Source organism: Lissotriton helveticus, chromosome 1_1, assembly GCF_964261635.1.
Source record: "Lissotriton helveticus chromosome 1_1, aLisHel1.1, whole genome shotgun sequence".
NCBI lineage: Eukaryota > Metazoa > Chordata > Amphibia > Caudata > Salamandridae > Lissotriton > Lissotriton helveticus.
Window position 1 is genome coordinate 107,686,257 of NC_136057.1, and position 25,668 is coordinate 107,711,924.

Genomic DNA, 25,668 nt, shown 5'->3' on the forward strand with positions numbered 1-25,668 from the left:
CTCTCGTCAACTTAGAGCGTTACGCCCGATCACTAACTTCAGGTGTACTACACGTGAACTCCACAAAACAGGAGTCACCTCCTGCCCAAACAGCAACCTTACCACTACCATCCGCCAACCTCATCCTAATGCTGCGAGGAGGCACAGGAAACGCAAACAACCTTGCAAAGTTGAGGCACAAGAATACTTGTTCTATAGTACTAACTGCCGCTCACTACCGAAACACAAATTAGACATCTTTAATCTCCTATTGGAAGATAAACCTAGCGTCCTCTTCCTGACAGAAACGTGGCTACACGAGAGTGCAGGCCCGGACGTTGCTACTGCCCTTCCCGCCAATTATGCAATCACTAGGATAGATAGAAAGAAACAACCAGGTGGTGGAATTGCAATCATCTTTAATAGAGATTTGAAATGCACGTTAGAACCAGTCGACATCCCTGAGTGCGAAGCCGGCTTTTTTTAAATATCTTTGAACCCGAACTTCACGATGTCTGGCCTATTGATATACCGGCCCCCCGGCTATTCATCCCAATGGGCGTCAAATCTAGCCAATCATATAACTCCGTACTACATAGCCTCCAAAAACTTCTCACTTATTGGTGATCTCAATTTACATCTTGATGACCCTTCTATCCCCTTTTGCTCTAATTTGTTAGATGATCTGACGGCCCTAAACTTGACCTTAGTCATAAAGCGGGCCATCTACTCGACCCCATTATTTCCAATATCAATGAGCTAAAATGGCATGACACCACCCCCATTTGTTGGTCTGACCACCATTTAGTAAAATTCAGCATCAATCTCTCACCTACCATCACTATGCAATCTGCTTTTCTAGCTACGTCCAGGAAAAACTGGAAGTCACTGGACATGGCAAAACTTAACACAGCACTCCATGAAAACCCTCCTAGAAACTGTCACAACAGCTAGCTATTGATCAGATAGCACCTAGGAGAGCAAAGCTATTAAAGGGACCGGGTAAAGGAGCCCCATGGTTTACGCCAGCACTGAGGGACCATAAAAGGAAGCTTAGAGCGATAGAAAGAGGATGGAGGAAAACTAAACAGGCTTCGGCCAGAAACCTCTATCGAATCTCTCTTAATTTATACAAAAAGTCTATCGCTCTAGCGAAAGCTGAATATTACGAGGCTCGTCTAAGCAAGGCAGCTAACGTCCAGAAGGAGACCTTTAAGATCTTGTCGGAGTTGAGTAAAAAACCTGATAACTCCCAGTCTCCTTTAAATTGCAACGCCTTTCAGGGATATTTCTTGGAGAAAGTGAGAACCATTATCCAAGAGATAAAAAGTGGCACGGCAAATGGGAGGGCCTTGCTTACAGCCCCTCTTAAACAGGCTGACTGCACCATCACACTGTTTCCAGAGATTGACACACTGAGCCTGGAACAGTTGATGGGTAGAATCAAATCCGGATCTCCAGCCGATCCGTGTCCACCAAGAGTCTTTCATCTAGCCCGCCCGCTGCTGGAGGAACGTATCATCTTCCTCCTTAATAGATCCTTAGAGCCAGGGCATATACCAGCTGAGCTTAAGGAAGCTCGTGTAAGACCCCTGCTAAAGAAATCAGGCTTAGACCCTGCTGTGCTAAAGAACTATAGGCCTATCTCTCAGCTGCCGTTCCTCTCAAAAATACTGGAACAACATGTATTAAGATCCCTGTCTATGTACCTGGAGTCTTACCACCTACTTCATGAACGACAGGCAGGGTTTTGAGCCCATCACAGTACCGAGTTGATGATGCTCTCGGTGCTGGATGAACTGAGAGGTATGGCTGACGGTAAGAAACCGAGCGCCCTGATTTTGTTAGATCTTTCAGCGGCGTTCGATACTGTCAGCCATGCGTTGCTTCTGGAGAGGCTGAGGGACTTTGGTATCAAAGGTCGGGCCTTCAGATGGTTGCAATCTTTCTTGTCAGGTAGAACCCAAAGGATACAACTTGGGGATGAAATCTCCGAGGTGGGGACGTTAGAATGTGGGGTGCCTCAGGGCTCGGCCCTGTCCCCACTTCTATTCAATCTCTACCTGCAACCTCTGATTGCTTCTCTGGCGAGCATGGGCTGCACAGTATTTAACTATGCGGATGACACTCAACTGCTGCTGAGTGTCGATAACACAAGTGCTGCACAACTCCAAACCCAGCACATCTTGAGGTACACGGTCCAATGGATGACGGGAAATCTTTTGAAAATCAACCGAGACAAGACCGAGGTATTGGTGATTCCATCTGCCACCTCCCCCTGGGGAGACCTCTATTGGCCCGCGGAGTTAGGTCCGGCTCCAAAACCTAGCCTGATTGTAAAGAGTTTGGGGATCAAACTGGACTGTGATCTATCAATGGTCAGTCAGATCTCCTCGGTGGTGGGAAGCTGCACCAACATCATTCGGCAGCTACGTAAGCTAGCCCCTGTTCTCTCCCAGTCTATGATGCGTTCAATTGTTGCAGCCACCGTGATCTCGAGGATAGATTACGGAAATGCCCTCTATCTTGGCCTGCCAAAAACTCTGATACATAGGTTACAGGTTGTTATGAACGATGCGGCACGTCTTATTTTTAGACTACCAAGACGAGCGAAGGTATCTCCCCTGCTACAGAGCTTGCACTGGCTCCCTATCAAAGAGAGAGCAGAATTAAAGAATCTGTGTATAGCCCATAAGTCTATCTATGGTCTGGCACCTGCTTACATCAAGGATCGCCTGGCGGTGTACAGCCCATTGAGATCTTTAAGATCGTCAGACTCTCAGTTACTGGTCTGTTTCCGGTACAAACTGGTGACTAAGGGAGGGAGAGCCTTCTCTGTGTTAGTTCCGCAGCTGTGGAACGCACTACCTGAGCAGCTGCGCATGGAAGAGAATCTCCTACGCTTTAGACGGGTGTTAAAAACATTGCTGTTTAGAAGATCCATGGGCGCAATATAGACTAGTGGTTGCTTTTCTGTCTTTGCTAAGTTATTGTTCTCACCATCGATTTCCGAGCGCCTAGAGACCTGTAGGTGAATGGGCGCGTTATAAATCAAAAATAACAATAACAATAACAATAACAACATGGACAGCTTAGCAGTAGCTACTCAAAAATGGCTCAGTGACGCCGCTGATCACTGTTTACCTACCCCTCTTATCAAAGGAAATAGACACCGTCACCCTGCCCCATGGTTCAATGACCTATTGAAAACTGAAAAATCGAAATGTAAGGCACTTGAGCGCCAATGGCATAAAGATTACGCCCTTGACGTAAAAAAGACCTATCATGAAGCCAGAAATTTATACCATACTGCTTGCGCAAAAGCACGAGCCTTGTTTGTTTCAAACACCATCATGGAAGCAACCAACAAGCCGAAAACTCTGTTTAATAAGGTTAAAGAACTTGCGGGTGCACAAACCACAGCCACGGCTCCCCCTTTAAATACTCAACAATGCCAAGATTTAGCCTGTTTCTTTACCGAAAAAATCGAGAAAATCATCAGGGACATTAAAACCAACAACAATGAACCATCCCCTTTTGCTGACTCGGAACATGCTCCCTTCAGCGAAAATACCTTGGAATCCTTGCCCCTCATCACGGTTAACACACTGAAGACCATTTTTAAGACCATCAAATCCGGCTCCCCCAGGGACCCGATTCCGATTAAAGTAATTAAACAGCTGGACGATCGCTCCCTGGAAATCATTGTGGATACGCTTAACTCCTCGTTAGAACTTTCCACAGTTCTGGCCCTCTGGAAACACGCCATGATAATGCCATTGCTAAAAAAGCCCACAGCAAATCCGGAAACCCCAGTAAATTATAGACCCATATCCCTGCTCCCTGCTTTTTCCAAATGCTTAGAGAGACACGTCCACTCGGTCTTATACACCTTTGCTGAAAACAACTCGCTCTTGCACCCTTCGCAATCGGGTTTTCGGGCTGGTTTCTCAACAGAAACCACCCTTCTTGGAGTTACAGAACACATCCGGAATCTCCTTGACAATGGGCAAACGGTCGTGCTCGTGCTTTTAGATCTGAGCGTGGCCTTTGACACCATATCCCACGAAACACTCATTAAGGCGTTATACAGAAACGGTGTCCGTGGGAAAGCGCTTGAATGGATTCGGTCCTTCTTGGCGCAACGGACATTCCAAATAACATCCTCCCTGGCCTGCTCCGACACCTTCAAAGCCCCTCACGGAGTGCCACAGGGTTCTATTTTGAGCCCCCTGTTTTTTAACCTTTACCTCAGACCCCTGGCCGACCTAGCGGAAAGATCTGGACTTACCCTGATGACCTACGCCGACGATTCCCAAATTATTTTCTCCCTATCTGAATCGTGTCCATCATCTTCATCTCTCCTCAAATTAGGGCTTCAAAACATCCTTAATTGGATGACAAGAAATCAACTAAAGCTTAACGGAGACAAAACAGAGATTCTTCTTCTAGGGAAAAGTCGAGATCTTTGGAACCCTTCACACTGGCCAAACCAGATGGGTAAATTTCCCACCCCAGTTACTCATGTACGTAATCTGGGAGTCATCATGGATAGCTCCCTCTCCATGAACCAACAGGCCAGCAAAGTTGTCGGCCTGTGCCTTACCATTATCAAATGGCTGCGGAAAATCCTATGGATGCTGCCCTCCTCCACTCAAAAAACGGTAGTCAATGTCCTCATAACATCACGGCTTGACTACGGCAACATTCTGTACCTTGGTTCCAACAAAGCGGTAGTCAGTCGATTGCAACTTGTCCAGAATGCAGCTGTTCGACTACTGTGCAGAATCCCAAAAAACTCCGGAGTCTCGAGCTACCGTCGTGAACTCCACTGGCTTAGCGTAGAAAGCAGAATCCGTTTCAAAGCCCTGAACTACATGTTCAGAATCAAGGCAGGTACTGCACCTAAATACCTTTTAGCTTTGGCTCATCCTTACACTCCCAAGCGAAACCTTCTCTCGCAATCAGCTGCCATCTTCTGCGTACCAAGATTCAAACTGGCAAAAATGGGAGGCAGATCTTTCGCCCACCTTGGGCCATCCCTTTGGAACACACTCCCTCCCTACATTCGAAAGGAGGAAAACCATGGTAGGTTTAGAAGGCACGTTAAGACTTGGCTATTTGAACAATAACCAGAATAGCCAGAAATCTCCTGCCATCTTTATGCTGTGTCTCGGCGCCAGGAAACCCTTTTTGGGTAGCTGTCACGCCTTACAAATTTAAAAAATAAAATAATAAATAAATAAATATGTATATTAATAAGTCATTTCTTTCTATGTCCTTTCATCATTGTGTAATAAAAGACCCCACTTTGCATTAATTCCATTTGTTTGTTGTCACTAAGAGGGAGTGTGGGTTCTTCTTCACCAGGTGCTGTCGTATAGAAGGATGGGTGATTCCCTTCTTACAGGTAACTGATGATGGGAAGGTGCGCTGCTCATGATTAGGGATGACTACATGTGAGAATCTATAATTTGTACTTATTCTCTGTGGAGGAAGGTCGGGCCCCTTTTTTACCAAGTGCTTACAGAGGGATGTGCTAGTTCCCCTCTAATGAGTAATTGTAGATACGGAAGGGAAATAGGCTCCTAAGCAGGAATACCTAAATTGCTGGTAGACCAACCCAACATAGCGTAAGAGGTATATACTGATTTTCACCGGAAGGTGTTGCTGATTCGCACCAGGGTGCGTTGCTCGCATAAGTGCGCGTTGAACGTCGGAAGACGTTGCTGACTTGATTTGATATTTGATTAGTCGGAAGACGTTGCTGATTTGATATTGATTCGTCGGAAGACGTTGCTGATTTGATATTGATTCACACCAGGGTGCGTTGCTCGCGTAAGTGCGTGTTGATCGGCGGAAGACATTGCTGACCTGATTTGATATTTGATTCTGATTCGTCGGAGGACGTTGCTATACATACCCTCTGAGCTATGATCTATAGTATCTTTAGTTATTTATGTTATTCCTTTCTCAGATAGGTAGTCTGAATGTGGTGTTTTGTTGTTAGGCATTCTGGGAAGGGACTGTGATGAGTAATTACTTTATAGCTAACTAGCTGAAACACCAGAAAAGTAGGAAAATATCAGTCATTACATCAGTCCACACGAAAAGACAACCCTCCTCCACCTGTTGTAGTTGGAGACAATATTGCATATGCAGAAAATCGCATTATAGATGCAAAACGTATACATGGTCGATTACAGTATTTAATTGACTGGAAGGGTTATGATGCGTCAGAAAGATTCTGGAAACAGAAACACATGTACATACTCCAAGATTGGTCAGATCTTTCCATGCCTTGCATCCGGAAAAACCCTGTCACATACGAAGACCTTTGGGGGGGGCAGGAGGCATTTCCTGCATGTGTAAACGGTCTTGGCATGTACACGTGAATTACTTGGGAAAGATCTAAGGCCCAAATCACCTTCACATGCACATGTGAGAAAACCTGAGACCCAAAGCAATTTAAACCCCACCCACTTGGTTCCCGATGCTTCGCTTCGTGCCTAAACACTCACCTGACTCGGGACCTTGGTGGCAGATCATCCGAAGCTCTTTAGCGCTCCACCCTGCTTCCTTTCCTGTCTTCACTCAGTGTCTTCGGCTGTGTTCTTGCTCCCCGGAGCACATTTCAGACGTTCCTTCCTGTTTCTGAATTTCCGGCTCCAAATCCTCTCCTGGCACTGTTTCCGATTTCCTGCAAAAGAGAAAAGAAAAGAGAATCAACAAAGGGTTGCCAAGCAACACCTCGCTCTGAATGGTAAAGAGTTAGCATGCTTGAACACATACCAGTAAGAATTTAAACTTTATGAAAACTGTGGCAGACCTCTTGACCTTCTATAAATCAAGAGAACGTTTTGAAACTCTTCCTAAAACAATCCAAGGACTTTAAGGACATTGAGTAAGTGAAGAATGTTAAAGTAAAACGGACGTTTGTGTAAATACCTTGAGTCTGATTAGAAGACTGAAAGGAAACAGAGAGCTCGAATGTTGTTATTATTTATATATATTTAATGTGAAATTACGGAGCAAATATTGTAAAGGAAATCAGTAACTATTGAGATAATTTGAGCAATCACAGATTATTAGTGCACCTGTAGTGTTTTTTTTGTTTGTTCTTTCTTTTAGTTTCAAGAATCCTTTTGAGAAAAGGTCAAGGGTAATTCAGGTATACCTAATTAAGAGTTCCAAAGCAGATGTTTGACCTAAAGAAGTGATTTAGGGTGTTCAGATTAATCGGGTACATTTATCAGATTATACACGAGCTGAAAACTAAAGCCCAGTAACACTTTGCCTTTCTCGAGAGACATTCTACACAACTGAATTGTCAAGTCGGTCTACAAGAATCCAGTGTGTCTTCTCTTTTCTCTCGTCCCTATTCTCCCCTCCCCCGGGGTTCGATCAGGGCGGCAAGTGAATCCTATCCTTGCCTCTCTGGTGGAGTTCAGAGGGAGTTGGGTAATAGCAGCATCAAGGAAGGAACAAACCGGAGTACAGGTGGGTGAATTCGTGACACCATGTGTCCCAGGGACCACCACCTCCAAGGGGCTTTGTACTCGTTGGGAGGGGGGGCCGCGCAGCCCCCATTCTAGAGCCCTTGATGGCCTGGGGACTATCACCCCCTAGGGCCAGCTGCTATGTCTCCCGCCATGCCATAGCAAACTCTGCTTGGCTTCTTGGAAGCGAGAGCAGGAAACCTGCTCTCGCTTCAAAGAAGCAAAGCAGAATTGCTTTTGGGCAAGGGGAGCTGCATGTTGGCAGCTCCCCTTTCCCAAAAGCAATTATGGCTCCCGCAGGAGGCGAGGAGCCGGCAGGGACCGTGGGGGCATTGGGGCTCCCCCCCAAATTGAGGGTCGGCCCCCAGGAATGGGGTCCCTGGGGCCAGACATGGCACGGGAGGGGGGCCACAAAGCCCCTCCCCTTTAGTTTATTGCTTTTTTTTTTATGGAAGGGCAGCCCTGGGGGATGTGGTCCCCGGGGGCTGGAGGTGGCCCATGGGAGTGAGGCCACGCTGCCCCCCTACCGGCAACATTTTTTATCACAAGGCCAGGTCCTGGGGGATTGGGTCCCCGGGTCAGAAGTAACCCAGGGGCATGGGGACCCCCCCGCAAAAAAATAAATAAAACAAGGCCAGGCCCTGGGGGATGGGGTCGCCGGGGCCAATAGTGGCCCAGGGATTGTGAATTTCCTCTCCAAGGTACATAAACTCTTTAATAATTTTATTTGGCAGGATAAGAAACTGAGAATTTCCCTGAAAAAACTTCAACTGCCAAAAGACAAAGGGGGTGTAGGTCTACCTAACTTTAGATGCTACCAAACGGCATTCTTGTGCAAACAAGGAGCAAATTGGTTCCTTAACCAACAAGAATACACTCCTGTGTGGGTTCATGTTGAAAAATCCATCATTCACAACCTGCCACTCTCCGCTATAATGACTATGGACTCTTCGCCCTTTACTCAATCAAAATATATATTTCTCAACACTAGGTGGGCTCTACTTAGCCTTGAGAGACACTGTAAAGCTAAAATAAAATTCTCCAAATCAAACCTAGCATCGTTCTGGTTTAACCCTGCTATAAAGGATTAGTGCAGAATCCTCTTTTGGGAGGACTGGGCTAACAAGGGTCTGAATTTGATGCGGGACCTTTACGACGGAACTTCCCCGCTACCTTTTGCCACCTTACAATCGCAATTAGATCTCCAACCGCTCGACTTTTACAGGTTTCTACGCCTTAAAGCACTTGTCTCTGCCAGAGCCATTGTCCCGCAGCAACCCACTCTATGCACCAAGCTAGCTCATCTTATGTCACAAGGCCACATGGTATCAAAAATATATAAACTTATATCACCGTCACCACAGAAAATACATAGAAAGTGTGAGAGGGATTGGGAAAACAAAACAAACTCCTCTAACCTGGTTTTTGATTGGGACAAGATTCATCTCACCTCTTTCTACAATAAAATATCCCTGATATTATCCCAGACCAAACTTATGTTGATAAATAGATCCTACTGGACACCTGAGAAACTCTTCAAGCTCAAACTTCTGGACAGTCCCCTTTGCTGGCACTGTAAAGCACACGCGGGTAACATGGCGCATATGTTCTTTTATTGTCCGTTGCTCCAAACATTCTGGGATAAGATCTATGCCTACATCCATCGCACCTTCCACTTCAGTCCACCTAGGGACTTCTCATATATTCTCCTGAGAGCGATTGATCCGAACATTACTAGGGAACATGTCAGATACCTCCTAGACCTTATGCTAATGCTGGCTTGCAAAATTATCCTGAGCAAGTGGAAGAACGCTTCTGACGTCTCCTTTGTACACTGGCAAGAATGGCTAGCTTCATTGAGGGGTGCGGATAACGACGTTTTACATTCCTCCCCCTGGCAAAAGCCTCACGCCAAACTCTGGAGTTTGCTTGACTCCTCGGAACTCTGTTATGACCCACCTTAGATGCACTGACAAAGGGCTTGCTATGTCTCTACATGACCGCTGTTGCTACATTGGGTATTACTCCCGACAGGTATGACAGATATCCGGACACAAGCAATTTCTACAAACCTTGTTGCTGTCATTCCTTTCTCCTTGTCTAACCTCTCCCCTCTTCTTCCCTCTTTGTCTTCTTTGTCTTCTTAGTTCCTTCCGCTCCAAGAGACACAGAGGTATGTTTGGATATCTGAAACAATGCTTCCTCTGCTTCACAATTATATGACTCGATGGTGTATTTCCCACGGATGTGTTATGTTACTGGCATCTTCCTATTTCCTGCTGACCACATTGAATGTAATTATCAAGGCATTGTTCATTGTATCTATCTTGCGAGCTAATTATTGTATGACGTCCTTCCTTTTCTTTGTACTGTTATGTTTTTGTACTTTAATAAAAAAGATTTTAAATAAAAAAAAATATTAAGAGAAGGCGGGGCCACACAGCCCCTCCTAAAAAATGAAAAAGAAAACCGAAGCTGGATCTCGCCATAGGCCCGCCCCCTCCCTGTACCACTTGAAAACACGCCCTCTGGCGCATTTTGGGTTGGGGGATGAAGTCCCCTCGCATCTTATGGGTCCTTAGGGGCCAACTAGCCCACTAGGTACCTCCAGCAAGCACCACACAGTGGGATTGCTGAGAGGTGGTCCGAGGCCACTCCCTTTTTCACACCACTTTGCAAACGCGCCTTGTGGCGCATTGCTGAAGGGGCAATGAGGTCCTGTTGTGCCCTGAGGCCCTCAGGACTAAAGTGAACTTCATCCCCTGAGCAGCAGTGCGCCAGGAGTCGCGTTTGCAGAATGGTGTAAAAAGGTGGCGTGTCCTTTGAACACTCTCAGCAATCCAGCTGTATGGGGCTTACTGGAGGTAACAGGAGGGCTAGTTGGCCCTGAGAGACAGGGCACTGTCGCAATTAAAACTCACATGTGATCAATGGCAGTGGTCTGCATTTTCTGAGACTCTGGCTTTACTGCCTCACTGATGAGTGATCCTATCCACTTTCGGGTACTCACTGACACCCAATGTGCTCCTCAGCCCTTACCTCTACGCTCAAAGATATCAATTTATAATAGGATCTTCCAGTTAAGCCATAGGCTAGTTAGTAAATTCTCTCTCTCTCAATCTATGCAGCCTCCATTTGTAACTGCTTCGACTGGAATGGATGGAATGGATGTCGATTTATAGAGCGCGAATTGCTGCCCGAAGGCGTCCAAGCGTGCCTACTCTTTGGAGTGTAGCACGTTGGCAATCAATGTCTTCTATCGATCATGATTACTGGACTATTTATACTTCACAGATGTGCCTGCGGTTACTCTGTGGCATACTTTTTCCCTAAAACAGCAGTGTACAGACAGTATTTCCTTGTGAGAACTAGTTGGCACTGAAAGTCTATGTTTTTCACATAAGATGAGTTGCACTCCTCACTTCAAACAGCTTAATCAATGTCTTTTTGGAACCAATATTTTACTCAAGCGGTGTGCTCACTGTTTCATGCCAAGCCCACACGGCACGTGTAAACGAAACACCAAAACAGTGGGGCTACCTTTTTGCCCCACTCCAGTGGCAACAGCCTTCTTTTTAAACAGTGCATATGCATCCATTTTCTTCATTTAAACAATGTATCATTTCTTATTCGCGGTCATTTCATGTTGCTCTTTCTGATTAATGTGACATTCAGTCATCCATTTTCTCTGCACCCTCATGCATGGGAGTGCTAATTTTCAAAGTTTCTCATGATCTGGCGGGCCATCCGAACCTCTCAACCAAAATCACGAACAAGAAGCGTGGTTCTTAACAAGCAGTATTTTTTATTTTAGTTTCCAATGCATTTCGGACCCACCTGGTCCTTCGTCAGGGAAATACTGTAAATAATAATTGAACATACTTTAGCACATCTCATTAATGAAATTGAAAAATTTCGAAAAATTTCAAATACATGCAATGTCACATTTCATCCTTCCCGACTGTATTGCATTTATAAACGCTATCACGGCATGCGGACTCCTTTCATTAATATTTTATGACAGGTGCCCATCCCCCTGTTTATAAACATCCTTTCGCTCTGTTTATTCTTAAACCTCCCTCCAAATCAACACACCTACTGCCTTAGCGCTATCGTCTTATTGTCCCTTCATTTCCATCACTGTTTATGAAACACATTACGTTCATGCAAACTACCGACTGAACTTTCCCATGCTTCTCCCCTTCAACCTCCATCCTGCGTTGCCCTCGTCTTTTGCTCTATTATTAACATCCTCCTCTTCCATAATGAACTCTCTTATCTAAACATGCCTTCACCCCTTCACAATCCGTAATTCGCAGCCCTCCACATTTATCTCAGAACATACCTGCTTGATTTTAAAACATCCTCCTCTTCCATAATGACAATATCGATACTCGATTTTATGCCTCCCCGCCTTTTAAGCAGTGCACTCCCTCTAGTTCAAGCCTTGACACACCCATTAATCACTCGCACCTGGATAACCACACGTTTTTCTAGAGTGCCTACAACTCCCACTGTCCTCCTGCTGACTCCCTTGCCCATGATGACGTGGTTTCTGTTTCCACAAGACTTACATTACTGAAACAGTCTCATAAACTTATTTCGTTAAAACGGATTCATGTGTATGCATCAATGTTGCACAGTCCATAAAAATGTTCAAAATACTATTCGTTCGTCTTCTGACTCGTCTTCCAAAAATAAAACTGTTTGCTTAACGAACCCATGTCTTCCTCCTTGCATGAAGTGCGCTCTCATTCCTCTCATTTCCTTCTTTTCACGTGTTGATTTAACACTGGGTGCAAACCCAAAGGGGCTAATCAATAAAACTTTCACATAAGATGAGTTGCACTCCTCACTTCAAACAGCTTAATCAATGTCTTTTTTGAACCAATATTTTACTCAAGCGGCGTGCTCACTGTTTCATGCCAAGCCCACACGGCACGTGTAAACGAAACACCAAAACAGTGGGGCTACCTTTTTGCCCCACTCCAGTGGCAACAGCCTTCTTTTTAAACAGCGTATTTGCATCCATTTTCTTCATTTAAACAATGTATCATTTCTTATTCGCGATCATTTCATGTTGCTCTTTCTGATTAATGTGACATTCAGTCATCCATTTTCTCTGCACCCTCATGCATGGGAGTGCTAATTTTCAAAGTTTCTCATGATCTGGCGGGCCATCCGAACCTCTCAACCAAAATCACGAACAAGAAGCGTGGTTCTTAACAAGCTGTATTTTTTATTTTATTTTCCAATGCATTTCGGACCCACCTGGTCCTTCGTCAGGGAAATACTGTAAATAGTAATTGAACATACTTTAGCACATCTCATTTATGAAATTGAAAAATTTCGAAAAATTTCAAATACATGCAATGTCACATTTCATCCTTCCCGACTGTATTGCATTTATAAACGCTATCACGGCATGCGGACTCCTTTCATTAATTTTTTATGACAGGTGCCCATCCCCCTGTTTATAAACATCCTTTCGCTCTGTTTATTCTTAAACCTCCCTCCAAATCAACAAACCTACTGCCTTAGCGCTATGGTCTTATTGTCCCTTCATTTCCATCACTGTTTATGAAATACATTACGTTCATGCAAACTACCGACTGAACTTTCCCACGCTTCTCCCCTTCAACCGCCATCCTGCGTTGCCCTCGTCTTTTGCTCTATTATTAACATCCTCCTCTTCCATAATGAACAGTTTTATTTTTGGAAGACGAGTCAGAAGACGAACGAATAGTATTTTGAACATTATTATGGACTGTGCAACATTGATGCATACACATGAATCCGTTTTAACAAAATAAGTTTATGAGACTGTTTCAGTAATGTAGGTCTTGTGGAAACAGAAACCACGTCATCATGGGCAAGGGAGTCAGCAGGAGGACTGTGGGAGTTGTAGGCACTCTGGAAAAACGTGTGGTTATCCAGGTGCGAGTGATTAATGGGTGTGTCAAGGCTTGAACTAGAGGGAGTGCACTGCTTAAAAGGCGGAGAGGCATAAAATCGAGTATCGATATTGTCATTATTTGAGAGGAGGATGTTTTAAAATCAAGCAGGTATGTCCTGAGATAAATGTGGAGGGCTGCGAATTACGGATTGTGAAGGGGTGAAGGCATGTTTAGATAAGAGAGTTCATTATGGAAGAGGAGGATGTTAATAATAGAGCAAAAGACGAAGGCAACGCAGGATGGAGGTTGAAGGGGAGAAGCGTGGGAAAGTTCAGTCGGTAGTTTGCATGAACGTAATGTGTTTCATAAACAGTGATGGAAATGAAGGGACAATAAGACGATAGCGCTAAGGCAGTAGGTGTGTTGATTTGGAGGGAGGTTTAAGAATAAACAGAGCGAAAGGATGTTTATAAACAGGGGGATGGGCACCTGTCATAAAAAATTAATGAAAGGAGTCCGCATGCCGTGATAGCGTTTATAAATGCAATACAGTCGGGAAGGATGAAATGTGACATTGCATGTATTTGAAATTTTTCGAAATTTTTCAATTTCATAAATGAGATGTGCTAAAGTATGTTCAATTATTATTTACAGTATTTCCCTGACGAAGGACCAGGTGGGTCCGAAATGCATTGGAAAATAAAATAAAAAATACTGCTTGTTAAGAACCACGCTTCTTGTTCGTGATTTTGGTTGAGAGGTTCGGATGGCCCGCCAGATCATGAGAAACTTTGAAAATTAGCACTCCCATGCATGAGGGTGCAGAGAAAATGGATGACTGAATGTCACATTAATCAGAAAGAGCAACATGAAATGATCGCGAATAAGAAATGATACATTGTTCAAATGAAGAAGATGGATGCAAATGCGCTGTTTAAAAAGAAGGCTGTTGCCACTGGAGTGGGGCAAAAAGGTAGCCCCACTGTTTTGGTGTTTCGTTTACACGTGCCGTGTGGGCTTGGCATGAAACAGTGAGCACGCCGCTTGAGTAAAATATTGGTTCAAAAAAGACATTGATTAAGCTGTTTGAAGTGAGGAGTGCAACTCATCTTATGTGAAAGTTTTATTGATTAGCCCCTTTGGGTTTGCACCCAGTGTTAAATCAACACGTGAAAAGAAGGAAATGAGAGGAATGAGAGCACACTTCATGCAAGGAGGAAGACATGGGTTCGTTAAGCAAACAGTTTTATTTTTGGAAGACGAGTCAGAAGACGAACGAATAGTATTTTGAACATTTTTATGGACTGTGCAACATTGATGCATACACATGAATCCGTTTTAACGAAATAAGTTTATGAGACTGTTTCAGTAATGTAGGTCTTGTGGAAACAGAAACCACGTCATCATGGGCAAGGGAGTCAGCAGGAGGACTGTGGGAGTTGTAGGCACTCTGGAAAAACGTGTGGTTATCCAGGTACGAGTGATTAATGGGTGTGTCAAGGCTTGAACTAGAGGGAGTGCACTGCTTAAAAGGCGGGGAGGCATAAAATCGAGTATCGATATTGTCATTATGGAAGAGGAGGATGTTTTAAAATCAAGCAGGTATGTCCTGAGATAAATGTGGAGGGCTGCGAATTACGGATTGTGAAGGGGTGAGGGCATGTTTAGATAAGAGAGTTCATTATGGAAGAGGAGGATGTTAATAATAGAGCAAAAGACGAGGGCAACGCAGGATGGAGGTTGAAGGGGAGAAGCGTGGGAAAGTTCAGTCGGTAGTTTGCATGAACGTAATGTGTTTCATAAACAGTGATGGAAATGAAGGGACAATAAGACGATAGCGCTAAGGCAGTAGGTGTGTTGATTTGGAGGGAGGTTTAAGAATAAACAGAGCGAAAGGATATTTATAAACAGGGGGATGGGCACCTGTCATAAAAAATTAATGAAAGGAGTCCGCATGCCGTGATAGCGTTTATAAATGCAATACAGTCGGGAAGAATGAAATGTGACATTGCATGTATTTGAAATTTTTCGAAATTTTTCAATTTCATAAATGAGATGTGCTAAAGTATGTTCAATTATTATTTACAGTATTTCCCTGACGTAGGACCAGGTGGGTCCGAAATGCATTGGAAAATAAAATAAAAAATACTGCTTGTTAAGAACCACACTTCTTGTTCGTGATTTTGGTTGAGAGGTTCGGATGGCCCGCCAGATCATGAGAAACTTTGAAAATTAGCACTCCCATGCATGAGGGTGCAGAGAAAATGGATGACTGAATGTCACATTAATCAGAAAGAGCAACATGAAATGATCGCGAATAAGAAATTATACATTGGTTAAATGAAGAAAATGGATGCATATGCGCTGTTTAAAAAGAAGGCTGTTGCCACTGGAGTGGGGCAAAAAGGTAGCCCCACTGTTTTACTGAAAGTCTATGTACCATTCTATTGTGAGTTAACTTCAAAACTGTTTATCCTGAATTTTTTTAATGGATCAATATTGCTGATTTTTCTTTATTCCCACCACCTACAAGTGGTGTAATTGTTTTGATTTTCATTAGTAAATCCCCGTACAAAAGACATTGCTACCTGCGCCTGGTTATAGTTTTCATGAAAAGTACGTCAATTTATAAGAAAAAAAACCTTTAACATCACAAATTCCTTCAATGAAGCCTTTCTTCTCAGTCCACCTCACTTTCTCTCCTAACATGTCTCTCATGAATGTGGTCCCTCTGCTATCCTTTTCAGCCTCTCATTCCCTCACTCAAGTGGACCTTCATGGTCTTAATTTATCTCTTACTTTATCTTTCTAGCTTCTCACTTTCTTTTTCCCGTATTATCTCACTGTTTTCTTTTAACTCTCTTCCTCTTTTTCAACAGCCTTTTCTTTCAATCTTGTTTTTTTCTCACTCTTTTTCTTCTTGCTTTTACTTTTTGTCTCACTGTCTGTTGTATTTTCGCTCTCTTGATCTTGTTCTCTTCTAGCCCTGCTGCTCTTTTTATCCCTCTGTTCGTCTCTCATCCTCATCTTTGTCTCCTTTTATCTCACTCTTTATTTTTGCCTTATTTGCTCTTCTTCTCAACCATTGTCTGCATCACCCTCTTTCTTTCCTCATTTTCACTCTGTTCTGATACCTTTGGGTTTCCTCTTGCTCTCCATTCTCATCTTTCTCACTCTCCACCCTACTTGCAGGGTGTGAACCTTTAAGCACTCTGAATGAGGGGGACATCATATCTGCCAATCTCTGGCTGATATCCATCATCTCACAAATTCTAAATGCTAACCTTTGACTTTTTCACTCTATTCTATAATTCCCTTGATTTTGCAGTCACTTTCATGTTAATTTGTTTCTCTTTTGCTCTGGTTCTTACCCTATTTCATTCTCTCATGCTATTTCTCACTTAGTTTTCACATTCTCTTATTCTATCTTTACCTGGCCTGTGGAAGTACTATGCCTGGACCAGTCGCCGAAATAACGTGCGCATTTTGGGCGTTCCCGAATCGACAGCCGCTGGTCGCATGGACACCTTGGTAGAAACAATCCTGATAGACTTGTTTGGTAGAGAAGTCTGCACTACGGGCTTTGTGATAGGACGTGCTCATAGATCACTAGGTCCAAGGCACAATCCTGAATGCCCGCCCAGACCCATCATTGCCCATGTCATGAACTTTAGGGATCGAGACACGGCCCTGCGCCTGGCATGAGAAAGGCGTGAAACAGTATGGCAGGGCTCCAAGCTGTCCCTATACCCACACTTTACAATCATGGTACAGGAAGCCAGGTGACAATACACTGGGGTTAAGGCAACACTCAGAAATCTAGGACTGAAATATGGTATGCTCTATCCAGCTCGGTTACGTGTTGAGATCAATGGGAGAGCCCGTGTCTTTGACAATCCTATGGATGTGCAGGAGTTCTGTCACACTTACAAACTTAACATCAAACGCCCAGCTGAGGACAACAGATTTTCCCTTCCGCAGAGTGGTTCAGACGACAGCATGGAACTATTCTCGGGATGGGCACAGCTGAACTGTTAATATGTCCTTCTTTTACATGGAGACTTTAATAAGTTGGAATTTCATTCAATCACTTTATAGTATAATTTTTTATTGCCACGTAGCCGTAGGGGCGTTGCCACCACCCCTTAATGGTGTTCACCTTACAATTGTTGTGTGAATTTAGTAAGTACAATTTATGGTTGTTTTTCAGCGATGCAGAGGAACTATTGGTACTGCACTGTTTTTGGATAGTAATGGTTTTGCCTCTCTGGTTGGGTGGGGAGGCTGGGTGGGGGGTGAGGCTGGGACATTGTTTAGCTACACTGGGACGTTCTTAGGTACACACTTGGATGTAAGTGGCAAGTACGCATGGTTGATTTTCATTAAGCACTCATTTTTACCACTACCATGGCTCAGTTAGGGCGTAATTCTGGCCCCTCGGAGGTGGTTTTGGTGACATGGAACGTCCGCGGCCTGAACAGCAAAAGTCAGATAACACCGTATTTACTACGTCACAGGGTAGATGTAGCTTTCTTACAGGAAACTCATCAGCGTCCTAGTGATCAGGCCCGCTTTGCCGCAAATTGGGGAACACAGATTGTTTGCGAACTTCAGCAACTTCGCAAGGGGCACTGCCATTCTTATTCATAAACGACTCCCCTTCCATTTGCATTCTGTAATACGTGACAGCGAAGGCAGGTATATCATTGTCCTGGGCAAGTTAATGGGTCACAGGGTGGCATTGGTCTGTGTGTATGGCCCCAATAGCGACTCCCCGGACTTTTATTATACCCTACCCTCTAAATTGGCGCAGCTAGGCCTGGTTCCCCTTTTACTGGGGAGTGATTTTAATATAGTCCAGGACCAGTCATTTGACACCACTTCCTAAACCGTGAGCACAAAAGGCATTGAGCTCGCATTTTGATCAATTCTCCTTAATTGACGTAGGTCGTACGCAAAACCCGCATAGCACTGACTATACTCACTACACTGGCAGTCTTAACACATGGATGAGCCTCGACTATTGGCTGGCATCCCAAGAACTTATCAGCTGGTGTCATGTGATCCGGACGCTTCCTCGCACATATTCTGATCACTCCCTGGTATTATTAACATTGAAGGTCCCGCGACCCGAGGGTTTTGAACGGCAGTGGCGATTCCCCAGCCTCGCATTAGATGATGACATTTTTAGACAGGAATTACATGAAGCCATAGAGGACTACTTCATCATTAACACTGGTTCAGTAGACACTGTGGCAATGTTATGGGAGGGTTTTAAAGCATACATGAGGGGCGTGTGTATATCCAAAAATGCTGATGTATTGTGGGATTTGTACCGTACGTTAGCCCGCCTGGAAAAGGACCGAGGGCCGTTAGACTTTGAACAACGCCAGGCGACACGTCCTGAATTAGAAAAGCAACGGTTGTCCCTGCTCACAGAATTCAAAGATACAGCTAAGAGGGAGATCCTTTTTAAGGGGAAATACTACAATGCCGCGAAGGCGAGCGGCCGCTACGAGTCCTAGCACAGACGATTAGACCTCCCTATTGTCAGGCATACATCTCCAAATTGAGAACTTCGCCGGGACATCAGATTACTGACCCACTGGATATCCAGGGGGAATTTATGTCCTATTTTAAAACATTATACACCACTAGATTGGGTCAAGATAGGGCGGAGCAGGAGAGTTATTTGTCTGAGGTTGCTTTAGTGTATCTGGAGAAGTTTATGCAGGACTTCCTCGCTGAGCCTATCTCCCAGGAGAGCATTGATGAGGCCATTTCTGCCCTGAAGAGTTCCTCGGCCCCGGTGCTCGACGGTTTCATAGCGGATTTTTATAAGGCCTATAAAGATTTATTGATTCCCCATCTCCTTAACGTATATGCAGAAGCCCTGGAGAGGCAGATATTACCTCCCACCCTGCGTGAGGCAGTCATCATTCTTTTCCCCGAACCTGGCAAGGACCTCCTGCTGTGCGGTTCCTATCGACCATTAGCACTCTTAGACCTAGACCACAAAATACTGGCAAAGACTCTGTCTCTCTTAATAGAATCTATCATTTCCCCAGCCCAGTCTGGTTTCATACCCCATCGCTCAACAGCCTTCAATCTACGCACATTATTTAACACTCTGCATAGAATGAACCCGGAAATCCCTGCTGCGGCAATCCTATTCGATACAGAAAAGGCATTTGACTCTCTTGAATGGCCTTTTATTTTATCCATCATGGAGCGCAAGGGGATGCCGTTTGGTTTCATTGCCACGACTCACCTGCTATACAGTCAACCACTGGCCGGACTCCGGCTAAATTGACGGCTCCTTTCTCACTTTCACGCTGCACGAGACAGGGCTGCCCGTTGTTGCCTCTGTTGTTCATTTTAGCCATGGACCCACTAATACGGCACTTCTAAAAGAAACACCTTCATAGGTGTTTACAGTTCACCAACGGCCCATTGCTAGTATCATTGTATGCAGACGACTTTATTTTATATGTATGCAACCCCCAGACTAATTTGGATACCCTTATCCGGGAAATTCTGCGCTTTGGCAGACATTCCGGACTGGGAATTGTTAGACGTGGCGTGGGTCTCCCTTCCATTTTTGCTGTTGCCTCATGAGTTTTTCTGGTGTTAGATGCTTTGGGCACTGTGCCAATGCTGTCCAGTGCCACAGTGCGAGTGCTCCCTACTGTAAATGTATGTATTGATTAGTGGTTCCATGATTGGATATTTGGTTTACTTGTCAGTCCCTAGTACAGTGCACGGAGTGTGCCCAGGGCGTGTATATCCAAATTCTGCTAGTGGGCTTGTAGCACTGGTTGTGCCACCCACAGAAGCGGCCTTGTAAAATGTGTCTGAGGTCTGCCATTGCAGAGCCTGCGTGAAGTCTGGTACAGTCATGCTGACTGGGCAAGTGCACCCACCTGCCAGTCCCTAAACCTTCCCTTTTCTTCATATTAGTCACCCCTATGGTAGGCCCAAGGGCAGGGTGCATTGTAGGTATAAGGTAGGACAAGCCGTGCAGAATACCTTGTGAATTGTGTACTCCTGTGATAAGCTCAGACCCCTAGGTTCCCTGTGTAATCTTTTCTCTAGAACGTCCGCCAAAATGGAACCTGCTTTTGATCTCAGTGATCTAGCTTGGTACAGTATGCAGGAGTTGGAAAGGTTTTGTAGAGAGAGACTTAGGGGTGGGTGAGTCAGACACTCTGTACGACCATAGGGGCCACCTGATCCTATGGTATAGGGATCAAAGGGATCTTGAGCGCAGTAGGATAAGGGCCCGGGCCTCACACCAGGAGGGTGGGGGGTCTGTGGGGAGCCCTGAAGATTCTGAAGAGGAGGAAGAATATGTCAGTACCTGGACGCCAGTAGAGAGTGAAGACCCCATAGGTAGGGAGTCCCTTGCTTTGTCCAGCGTAGGAAGCAGCGCCTCATCCCTTTCCCTGTCCCCAGAGGAGTGGGAGGATAGGAGGAAAGAAAGGGAGCACCAGCTGGCCTTCGAAAAGCTCAGGTTAGAGCATGCCCAGGCTATGGCGCAGCTGGAGGTTAAGAAGCAACAGCTAGAGACTGAGAGGGTCTTAGCGCAGGAGAGGATAGAGGAGGCTGAGAGGGCCTCCACCAGAGGCGAAGTAGCTCTGGAGGGTAGACTATCCCCTGCGCGCAGTTATAATTTTCTGGATTCCCCAGGGCAGGTTGAGTCCAGTGGTGGCAGCTATATAGAGTCCCAGGCGAGCAGTCCCATTCCTAGTTCCCAACGTATGGTACCTTGTTCCCAAGCGGAGGAGAACAGGTTGAAGTTCAGGAACCTTAGGAAACCACCTCACCAGGAGTGGGGGCATTTTGTGGATGACTGTTTTGATGCAATGTGGGAGTGGCTGGTGGCTAACTCGGACGACGAGAGGGACGGAGTAGTGAATATGTTTCTCAAAGAGCAGTTGCTCAGTGGTTGTTGTCCAGAGTTGCGCCAGCACCTGTTGAAGTCTGAACACTTTAATCCTTGGGCGCTTGCAGAGGAAGCAGAGCGCTGGGAAAGTGCTAGAGGTTCTCTAGAGTCATTAGGGAGTGACTCCAAAAGTAGTGGTTCAGGTATCCTCCAGCCCAGCGTGGTGGAGGAGGCTCAGTGTAGCCCAGCTAGGTCCCAGGATAGCGAGGAGGGGGGAGTAAGGGGGAGACCGAGGGTCCCCAGACGCACGAAGCCCTGCCTCAGGACTTGGATGGTTTCTGTAGGGAACACCAGGTTGGGGACCTAGGCTGTCCTGTTAGTCCACTTGAAGAAGATCTCCTAGTGAGTAGAGGACCTGGAGCGTCTGTAAACAGAGCTCCTGTGGTTCTAGAGTCTGGCAGTACAGCTCCGGTAGGGAGGGTACAGGAGTCCAGCGTGAGGAGTGATTGGGGGATGAGTTTCCCAGTGGATGCACCAGTGGACCAGGGACTAGCCAGTTGGGCTAGATCTTCTTGGGGTGACCCCGGTGACGCCACTTCTGTTCTGGGGGACCTTCGCGCACTGTCAGGTGGACAGGGGACGGGAGATCTGCGCCAGACAGACAGTCACACAACATATGTGTCATTTGTTAGCCTCAGGGGGATGGTGTGTGAATCCCCAGAATTCCACCAAAGGTTTTAGACCAGAGGTTGGGAAGCCAGGTTCAGGATCAGCCTGACCTGAAGGGTAGGATGACTGTAACCAGTGTCCTGACCGGTTCTTCTTCCAGAGGAACCTCTCCATTTGGGAGAGTGCAGACCTCTGGAAGGGGGTGCAGAGGGTGAGAGAGCCCACCTCTGACCCCGGTGCAATCTGAGGGGTTAAACCCTGGGTTGGAATGGCGTTCTAGGTGTACCCCTCGCCGGAGGAGGAGGAACCCTAGGAGAAGAGGTAGAGGGAGGAGAGTCTTCCCTGAGACTCCTGGTCTGCCTGAGGTTGTAGACCCTAGGCTGGAGAACCAGTGGCAGTCAAGTCCCGTCTTGCAGACAGGAAGAGTGGAGAATGGCTACTATGTGCCAGGGGTTACTATCCCCCGCTCTGCGAATAGGCAAGGACCGGTGGCACCTGGGTGGCCCAGGGCCTGGCCCTGGCCACGGACAGCTCGGGAGTACCAGAGGGGTAGCCCAGTTGGTCCAGACAGTGTTTTGACAAGGAATCCCATGGGTTCACCGTGGCGTAGAACACAGGAGGGTGTCCCTGCAGTTGCGGGCCCGCGTCCGTGTTCTATCGCCCCAAGCAGGGAAGTCCATCACGGTGGTGATTGGTCTCCCCTGCGTTTTGGCTGGAAGGGGGTTGTGTTGGACTTGGCCCTTCTGGCAGGTTCACCCCTAAAACGTTTTGCTTTTAATGATGACCTGGTGATGGTGATTTTTGGTTTCTGCGCACTTTCACTGTGTCCCAGTGGAAAGTGCGTGCGCACTCTGAGTGCATGTGGTGAGGTAGGCCTGCCCTCCCATAGGAATGCATGGGGAATGTAGGTGTCCCTGGTAGTTCCTGATGCGTGGGGTGTACAGGCTCGAGTCTGGTATGTGCGGACTCGTGTGATTACAAATGCTTAACTCAGAAACGCCTGAAGAATAGCCTTGGCTGCTCACGCCACGCACCTAGAGGGTGAGCAAGGGTAATTCTAAGGGGTCATCCTTTGCCCTGACTTAGAGGAGAGGGTCCCTGCTTGTCACAAGTGAATACTTGCGCCAACCAGAGACCCCCAACAACTATAGCGCCATGAAGCCCCCGGGCGTACGAGCGCTTAATAAATTCATATTAACATTAACATTAACATTAACATTAACAACTCAGAATAATAAAATACATCTTTTAGTAAAGTTTATTTTAATATTCTGTGTTTGCAAATACCACTTTTAGAAAGTAGGTATTTGCTTGCCCAACCATTTGAGCCCGCCTCTGCTAGGTTGTATATTCCTTGTCTGGGTTTGTGTTTGACAGGACTGGGGAATTCCAGGAGACAGGCTGGGGCTGCCCGGTGGTGAATAGGGAGATCTGCATCCAAGATGGGAGGGAGGAGTTGCACCTGGGACCTGAATAGGGCTGGGTCTTCCCTCTACAATGCCGGCTCCACCCTATGTGGTGGGTCTGATATCTCTGCCCTGCACACTGAAAGAAGAGAAGGAAGACACAATGCTGGCTCCATCTCCTGTGGGGCATCTGAGGTGCCTGCCTTGTGCAGTGAAAGGAAAGGAGAAGTCTGGTAAACAGAGTGCGTCAGAACTGGCTCGGACTGGGCACAGGCTCCTCTGTGCATGGCATGTCCTAATATTGAATTACAGCCATTTTCGTTTTTCACTATTGCAAGGCTACCTGTTCTCCGTAGGCTAGAATGGGCTGCTGGATTGTTACATGTTTATGATCCTAGCAGACCCAGAGAACATGGTAGAAATTCTAGTTTAGTATGTTCGGACTCAGAATAATAAAATACATCTTTTAGTAAAGTTTATTTTAATATTCTGTGTTTGCAAATAATACTTTTAGAAAGAAGGTATTTGCTTGCCTAACCATTCGAGCCCGCCTCTGCTAGGTTGTGTATTCCTTGTCTGGGTTTGTGTGTGACAGGACTGGGGAATTCCAGGAGACAGGTTGGGGCTGCCCGGTGGTGAATAGGGAGATCTGCATCCAAGATGGGAGGGAGGAGTTGCACCTGGCTCAAATCTTTCCTGAGTGACAGATCATTTCAAGTCTTTGAAGAGGATATTATCTTCTCCAGTAAACCATTGGCTTGTGGGGTACCACAGGGCTCATCGTTGAGCACTACATTGTTTAACGTATACATGAGACCACTGGCTGAGATCGTCCGTCCATATGGTATTAAGATCATTACTTATGCGGACGACACTCAGCTAGTGGTCTCTCTCGCGCAGAGGGACAGCCAATCAGCACCAGCTGATTTGGCGAGCTGCTTGGAGGAAGTAAAAAGCTGGATGACTGCATCATGTCTCAAGCTCAATGGAGACAAAACAGAGCTTATGCTCCTTGGCTGCTCTACCTCGTTTACAGTCAACTCTGTATGGCCCCCCTGTCTGGGTCCGCCTCCAATACCCAAGGACACTATAAAAAGCCTTGGTGTCTGGCTGGAAAAGACTTTGACCTTCGACAGCCAGGCTACCAGGCTATCAGCCATCTGCTTTGGTCTTCTCAGACTCCTTAAGAAGATTCTCCCCCTCCTACCCTTTGAAGCAAAACAAACTGTGGTTCAAGGCTTGATTCAGTCCCGCCTGGACTTTGGCAATGCTCTTTATTTAGGAGCCCCTGAATACACCCTACGGAAACTTCAGCTGATCCAGAACTGTGCCGCGCGCACGTTGCTTCAGCTCCCCCGCAGGCTCTCAGCCAAGCCCAGGCTGAGGAGCCTTCATTGGCTCCCTGTTAGGGAGAGAATCAATTTTAAATCCCTGTGCATCTCCCATCAGGCCTATTGGAAAACAGGCCCGGTGATTAACCATTCCCTAATCACTCCAAATCAGCCTAACAAACAACTGCGCTCTGCCCATGCCTTTTTGGCCATAGTCCCTAAAATCAGGAGATCAAGATCAGGAGGCCGGTCATTTTCCTATAATGCGGCCAAGATGTGGAATTCACTTCCTCTCTACCTGAGATCCAATCCCAATTTGTCCTCATTTCGTAAACAGTTAAAAACTCTCCTTTTTAATAAACACTACTAACTTTCTTTCTGCCAACTGGTCTCTTCAGGTAGCACCACTTTTTTTAGCGCTTGGACGCCTCAGGGCAGCTATCGCGCTCTATAAAACCCCTTTTCATTTCATTCATTCACCTGGGACCTGAATAGGGCTGTGCCTTCCCTCTACAATGCCGGCTCCACCCTATGTGGTGTGTCTGATGTCTCTGCCCTGCACACTGAAAGAAGAGAAGGAAGACTGTCAACAAAGTGCTCCTGGACTGAACTTGCCTTCCACAATGCTGGCTCCACCTCCTTTGGGGCGTCTGATGTGCCTGCCCTGTGCTGTGAAAGGAAAGGAGAAGTCTGGTAAACAGAGTGCTGCAGAACTGGCTCAAACTGGGCACAGGCTCCTCTCCCCTCAGAGAACAAAGGATTTTGGGGTAAAAGTATTGGGTGAGCCCATGAAATTAGATCACTCCTGGAACTGACAAGACAAAACCTCTGCTGAGGAGAAGGAACCTGAAGAAACAGAGGAGAGTCTATTCCCTAGCTGAAGTGCTGCTTGGGGGATTGGCCTGCAGTGGTTGCCTGAACTGCCTAGAGAGGAGGAAAGACTTTGTGGACTTTACCTTTATTTTCAACTTGTGCAAAAAGATCTCCAAGGGCTTGGAAGAG

At 46.0% G+C, this 25,668-nt stretch overlaps 1 long non-coding RNA gene across 1 annotated transcript in view; it reads right to left on the reverse strand.

The window, feature by feature from the left end:
* The window catches only part of LOC144760994 (uncharacterized), an 89,636-nt gene that overhangs the window by 19,171 nt on the left and 44,797 nt on the right, over nucleotides 1-25,668 (reverse strand). Inside the window, exon 3 of the long non-coding RNA XR_013595603.1 lies at nucleotides 6,501-6,679. This is a non-coding gene — a long non-coding RNA (uncharacterized LOC144760994). The remainder of the gene's footprint in view (nucleotides 1-6,500; nucleotides 6,680-25,668) is intronic.